The 7,500-nt window shown below is 43.4% G+C and overlaps 1 long non-coding RNA gene across 1 annotated transcript in view; it reads right to left on the bottom strand.

Annotated features, from left to right (window-relative positions):
* Positions 1-1,364: 1,364 nt before the first annotated feature.
* Positions 1,365-7,500, bottom strand: part of LOC137653199 (uncharacterized) — a 136,947-nt gene continuing 130,811 nt past the window's right edge. The window contains exon 3 of the long non-coding RNA XR_011046423.1: positions 1,365-1,518. This is a non-coding gene — a long non-coding RNA (uncharacterized lncRNA). The remainder of the gene's footprint in view (positions 1,519-7,500) is intronic.

The following is a 7,500-nucleotide window of genomic DNA, read 5'->3' as shown; positions in this document are numbered from 1 at the left end:
TGGGAGATTCTTAGCACCCTGCTATGCCTGGGACTGGAGGCCATTCTATCATCTTCTCTTTCCATGACCAACTAAATCCATAGACGATTCACTGGATAGATACATCAAAGGATAGCCACTTCCTTGTGATGCGCAGTGCCTATCTAACTAAGGCAAGTGACCCCTGCCAGTCCATACTAATTCTATTAAGATCAACCGCCAGGCATCAGGAGAAAATGCCAAAGTAACGCTTTGTCCATCGCCTCAAAACAGATATTCAAATTAGCAAATATCTATATCCTAAACAGGATGTGATGCAGAATGATCCTACAATACAAAAAGAAGGCTGTAAGAAATATAGTAATAATATTAAGGTTATATTGTGTTTTACTGTTATTTCAGTTCAAGAGTCCAGTTAACATAAAAGAAAGGGGAAAGTTTGTGTTGTGGGACTATTTGTCTGTTAAAAGTGATTAAGGGTGTAGGGTTTGTTTTTGTGACATCCTGCTACAACCGAACATCCTTGGCTTCCACCATCAATATCCATCAAACACGATGATCTGCCATCATATTTATTTAATGTAAAATAAAAAGCAATTATGTGTGCACTGAACTCTGGCCGAAGTTATAGTGAGGGTTGCTCTGCCTGGCGATTGGCCGGAGCTTATCATCCACCCGCCAGAAACTATAAATACCTTGTTTTATGTTTAAAAGGTCATTCTAGCTTTTCTCAAGTCATGCTCCTATCAAAGGATGATGGCTGGTGCTCGCATAGGGATAAATTTGCATTTTTTAACTTTTTTGAACAAACACTGGCGATACAAAACTGGATGATATTTGTTTTATAACTTATATTTACAGATATTCTAAACTAGCAAATATTTATATTCCAGACAGGATGTGATGCATAATGATCATGCAATACCAAAAGAAGATTAAAAATGTACACATATTTACAGGAGGATTCAAACTTATCAAATGAAACATATTATATTGAGCCATGTTACTCTTACCACTCTACATTTAAAAACTTATGACAACTAACCATTGATACAAGTTCAATTACTATTTAAGGTGAAAATCTAGAATAGCTTGGAAATATAGTAACCTGAAACTTTAACTATTCATGTCCCAAACATCATTCAATTATTACTTAAGTACAAAGAAACACTGGTTTAACAACAAGGTTAGCTTTATGTAAAAATTACACAGTTTCTGGCATAATTGCCATATACAGTACATCCTGGGCTCTAAAGTTTATGAAAGAACAAGTTTATATAATAGTTCCTAGGTTTTACAAGTACATGGACATTATAAAAGTTTTGCTCTTTCAAATCAGTATATTTATGCAACAAATTTCAGTGGAAAAAAATTAAACTTACCTATTAAATATAACTAAAGTCTCTCTTGGAGTAGGAAGCTCATACATAAATATCTCTTCATTTCCACAAATAAGATCCCACAAAAAAGCTTTACTATGTTCATCAATTGGGAGACATGTCTCAAAGTTTGGGCGCTGTTTCAGACGAATCCATAAAGCTGTAATAGTTATAATTATAGCAATCATTAATAATATTTTTGCTGAAATATTCATTCACTTCATAAATCATAACTGAGATCAGTGTTTATTCTACATATCATACTTTACCAATAAAGTAGATATGATACTAACAAATCAATACTATTTATATGTTATGTGACAAATTTGGAAATAATTTGTATTCTTCTTGACTATAAAAAATTTGAGCTCTTTAAAGAGGAGATAGATTTTGGCGACAACTGAAACTAGCCATAAGTCTTTTAGTTAGAAGGTCGGGATAGACCGGCCACCAGGCTCATACCCTCACTGGTAACATTACATCACTTTGAAATTGCACGCAGGACTTCTTGGAGGATAGGTAATGATGGGATTAGTATGTGTAAAGAGCTCATGGCTTGTAGAATTAAGAAAAATACAATTTATTTCCTAATTTGTCTTCTGTTCTGGCACTATATACAAACCATTTGGCTCTTTGCAGTGGAAACTCACCATTAGGTGGGTAGAAATCCTAAACCAACTGTCAGGTAACTGTCCTGGAGTGAGATTCTGTGCTTCGCAAAAGCTGTTCAGAGACAACCCAATACCTCGCCAACTCTCAACATTCACGAGAGCTAACGGCCTGAGCAACTCGAGTGATGGTGCGAGAACTAAGCATTGTATCTTGACCAAGTAAGTGTAGCTAAACTCTGCACTAAACCTAGACATTGCACGATTCAACATTGTTAGGAGATCAAGGGCCTAACAACTATATATTCGTATAAAAGTACAGTATATCAGGTAACACAAAGGAAACTTTCAAAGTTTCTCAGAAACTGAAACCCCAAGACAAGGGAGAATGAAGAATGAGGAGGCCAGTCACTCACACATTCATTCTAGAATTACTACCGGCTAATGTCTGCCCTCAACTGACTGCTACTTGTCCAACAAGGGAGCCGAGGTGTTTCCAGCCACATTTTGTGCAGCCACCACAGGACCTATTTACAATGTATCTAAGAAACTTTGAAAGTTTCTCAGAAACTGAAACCCCAAGACAAGGGAGAATGAAGAATGAGGAGGCCAGTCACTCACACATTCATTCTAGAATTACTACCGGCTAATGTCTGCCTTCAACCGACTGCTACTTGTCCAACAAGGGAGTCGAGGTGTTTCCAACCACATTTTGTGCAGCCACCAAAGGACCTACTTAGAAGGTATCTAGGTTCCTGTGAGTTACACCTTGCAGATAATGGGCTGTGAATGTTGTTTGGCATTTCCACATACTCGCCCGTAAAACCTGCGTCACAGAATAGTTCTTTTTGGATGGCAGGGATGTGCTAACAGTCCTGACGTCATGAGCTCTGGGTCTATAGTCGAGAGGAGTGGAGTACAATTGTAGGATTCGTTCGATCATCTTATCTGATCAAGGCAGAGATAGTGTTTCTGGTGATAATCCTCTTAACTCTACCCGTACTGACGAAGAGTATGTTGACCTGAGGACGAGCTCTTGCGTTTCATTTGAGATACTTCTGCAGCACCCTCACAAAGCATAGTAACAGATGATTTAGGTTATCAGTTACAGAACGGAGGCTCTCAATCCGGAAGGGCCTAAATCTAGGATCTAAAACAGCCAGATTTTGAGCCTTGGCGACAAACTTAAGGATGAAGCTGAGTGTCACTTGCCACCGGCCCCCTGAATGGGAAATATCATAGGACAGACCATGTAGCTCGCTGACTCTTTGCAAAGGCAAGGGCTAACAGAAAAACAGTCTTCAGGGTCACGTCACGGTATGATGACTGACTATGCGGTTCGCAAGGTACTCCTCTCAGGAATCATAGTACACGAACTACGTTTTAAGGAGGTCTGACCTCTGATTACAGGCAATTTGCTCAAAGCTTCATATGAGAATAGACAATTCCATGGAGGAGGAAAAGTTAACTCCACTCAACCTAAAGGCTAGGCTCAAGACAGAGCGGTAGCCTTTCACCGCAGAGACTGGGCTGAGTTTTTCCTTCCTGAGGTACAAGAAAAACTCCGCTATCACTGGGGTAGTGGCACTGAGAGGAGCAATACCCCATCCACAACACCAACCATAAAAAATAGCCCACTTTGCCTGACAGACAGTGGAAGAAGACTCCCAGATGTATCTTGACATCCTCCTCATAACTGGTTAGGAAAAGTCTCTCGTTGTGAGGAGTTGCTTGATAACCTCCAGGCGTGGAGCCGTAGCAAAGCTACAGCTTTGTGGAAGATCTTTATGTGTACTTGTCTGAGTAGATCAGGAAGTGGAGGGAGCTCCCTCAGTGACACTGTGAGCAGATGAAGAAGGTCTAGGAAACATTTTGCATGCTGCTACATCGGAGCTATTAGGGTCACCTAGAGATCATGCGATGCCCTTACCCTGTTTAGAAGCCTCTTTACTAGGCATGTTGTCTCACTATGTTGGAAGGCACCCTGACACCCTGCCTGGGGATCTGGTACTGGAGAGCAGTACACCAGAAGCTTCCGGTTGAGGGATGTCGCTCACAGGTCGATCATCAGCGAACCCCACAAACTCAAGACTTTGTTGGCTTTATGGTGTTTCAAAGACTACTCAGAGCAACTATCCAGGTCTTCCTACTCAGATTGTCTGCCACAATATTCCTTTTGCCCAGGATGAAATGGGCTGATAGGGCTACTGAGTTCTCTTCCGTCCATCTTATTATTTCCACAGCTAGATGACAAAGTGGCTGTGAAAAAGTATCTTCTTGCTTGTTTATGTAAGCCACTACCGTGATGTTGTTGCTCATTAACACACAGTGTGTCCTGAAAGGAGTTGATGGAATTGCTTGAGGGCCAAAAAGGCTGCCCTCATTGACAAGAGGTTTCTGTGGCACTGTCGCTCGGACTCGGACTAGAGCCCCGTGGCCACGTGATGCAACAGGTGAGCCCCACCCTACTTTTGACGCATCTGTGAAAAGCATGAAGGTCTACTCCCCTGAGCAGGTTTGTGTCAGACACTCACCAACTCAGGTCTCTTTTGCTCTGGCCCTATTGGAACCAACAGGTTCGGGAGGTCTCTGTGCCGAGAACAAAATGTCTCCAGCTGCTGGTAGCATGTCTCATGACAGAAACAGGCGAGCTGCCTATTTCAGTCTCTCTATTCATTCTCTTGATGGAGACTTTGCCTAGTTTGGTGTCTATCTTCATACCCAGATATACCAGATCTTGAGAGGGTTGCAGTGTAGACTTCTACTAATTTACCACAATCAACAGTTCATGGCAAAACTCGAGAAGTCTGTCTAAGTGGAGGAGAAGGGTCTCCCTTGAATCTGCAAGAATCAGAATATTGTCTAGATAACGAAGGAGACGAATGGAGTTCTTCAGTACCCAGGTGGACACTAGGAAAACCACCCTTATGAACACCTGAGGTGCTGTGGAGAGGCTGAAACACAGCACCTTGAATTGATATATCTTGTCGTTCAAAGTGAACCTTAGGTACTTCCTAGATGAGGGATAAATGGGAATCTAGAAGTACGCGTCCTTGAGATCCATCGTTATCATTCCATCCTGAATGGAGTTTGTTGTACAACCTCATTCAAGGCTGAGAGGTCTATGACTGGTCTCCAGCCTCCACACCCCTTCTTTACAAGAAAGACTCAACTGTAGATGCCTGGAGTCTCAATGAGAGAACTCCTAGGGGGAGAAACACTCGCACGAGACAGACGTAGGACTAAGTTTCCCCCTCAAAGGATGATCAGAAATGGGGGAAACTAAGTCAGCAGCAACAGCTGGAGAGTCTGGAGGGGCAGGGGCAGGGGCGTCGGCAAAAGCAACAGAAGACACCTCTGACACCACAACGTCGACAAGAGCAAGAGGCTCTATCCTGAAGTCAACGACGATGGCTGCACACTTGCACCCCAGAGGATGAGCAGCAGCAAGGAGTCCTTGGAGGGCGGACCCGGAAGCCCCAAGGACGACCATACCTGTAAAACAGAAGACATAGACAAGGCCTCACCTGGGGGGAGAGGTGGGGCCACTTCACTAGGGGAAGAAACACCCTCTCTCAAGGACCGGGGTTGGCAGCAATTAAAATGGTCTAAGCTACTACTTGACAGTCTCACGGAAGAGGCCGAACGAGTAGGAGCTTCGGAGGAAGGTCGGGACACGGAAGAGGAGGCCATGAAATATCCCGCTAAGACTTCTTCTTCGGTCATCGGAAAAACGTCTCCCACTGGGAGGCAGACCACTCCCGACACTCACTACACTGGTTCTTACTATTATTATTATTATTATTACTAGCCAAGCTACAACACTTTCACACCATTGACCTATGCAAGCGGGACAAAGGGTGTGGCGATCGGTCTCTACGGCCGACATAAAGGTTCCGCAGGGCAGGCCATCAAGTCCAGGGGAGGTGCGCATGGTCGCAGAAGTCAACACACACGTACACTAACACTCCATGGCAGGTGCGCATGGTCGCAAAAGTCAACACACACACACACTAACACGAAGAAAAAGCACAAAAGAATTAATGGCAGTACAATAATAACGGCGAAGGAAGAGGAATGGCAACTACCGTACACTATCCGAGCCAAAAGCTAAACGAGCTAAATCACTGGTATGTGAGTGAGAGCGGCCCCCTACACACGCTAACTAGCGGTTTGGGTAATTAACCCTCACTAAATTTTGATGGCTCGTCATTTCAGCTTCGCCGAAAGTAATACCCCTGGTGTGTGAGTGGGAGCGGCCCCATACCCCCGCTAACTAGCGGTTTGGGTAGTTAACCCTCACTAAATTTTAATGGCTCATGGACAAGGCTTGGCAGCCAACACAATTTCCACCTGCAAATCGGCCTTGACAAGACCATTACTTTATGCCTTCCAGACAGACCTGTCTGATGACATCTTTAACAAGCTGCCAAAGGCATGTGCTAGACTTAGACACGCACCCCTACCGAGACCCATCTCCTGGTCCCTTGACAAGGTGCTTCATTTTGCCTCAAGTTTGGACGAGTCTTGCCCTCTGAAAGATTTGACTCAAAAAGTGATTTTCCTATTCACTCTCGCCTCGGTAGCCCGAGTCAGTGAAATTGTGGCATTATCAAGAGAAGAGGGCCAGATACAGTTTGCTGGAACAGGCGAGCTTACCCTCTTTCCTGAACCAACGTTTCTCGCCAAGAACGAGCTACCCACCAAAAGGTGGGGCCCCTGGAGAATCTGCCCTCTGAAGGAAGATGTCTCTCTATGTCCAGTGGAGAGTCTAAAGGTCTATCTTCGTCGAACTTCAGACTTTGGCGGAGGACATCTCTTTAAAGGAGAAACTTCAGGGTCCTACTTGTCACTCAAACAACTAAGGGCGAAGATCACCTACTTTATTCGCAGAGCGGATCCTGACAGTACACCCACAGGTCATGATCATAGGAAAGTCGCCTCTTCCCTGAATTTCTTCCAGTCGATGGACTTTGAAAGTCTTCGCTCTTTCACAGGCTGGAAATCCTCCAGAGTGTTTTTCAAACACTATGCGAAGCAGGTGCACGAGCTTAAACGTTATGTGGTGGCAGCAGGTAGTGTACTAAAACCTGCTGCTTAGTGCTGCGTAGAACAGTGAGTTATTCGGGACTCTAACTCTATTGGTGCCTGTGTTGACCCTAGTGCATAACTTAGTGATTTTAAGTGCCACCTTGTGACACTATGGACTGTTCTTATACAAAGGTGAAGTCGCGTAGACAGAAACACGTGTGCCACGTTTATAACATGAAGTGTATATAAGACTTTCTAGAAAGAATTTATAGTTCCTCTGGAACTAATGTGTGTAATGGCAAGTTTTCCTTTTCAGATTCCACACCCATTTCTATTGATGTCTCAAGTCTATGTTGCTAGTTGCATTCCATTACAATTTATTGCCTAATTGTATGTTAATTCTTATTTATCTAAATAAAATAGAATTTGTTTACCTGTTCGTCTCATTTCGCCCTCACAATGCAAATAAAAACAGTTAGAGAATTTTTATTTACCTCCTTATT

The sequence above is a fragment of the Palaemon carinicauda genome, chromosome 14 (genome assembly GCF_036898095.1).
Source record: "Palaemon carinicauda isolate YSFRI2023 chromosome 14, ASM3689809v2, whole genome shotgun sequence".
Classification (NCBI taxonomy): Eukaryota; Metazoa; Arthropoda; class Malacostraca; order Decapoda; family Palaemonidae; genus Palaemon; species Palaemon carinicauda.
Note: the sequence above shows the minus strand (reverse complement) of the source record. Positions and strands in the feature narration are given on the sequence as shown.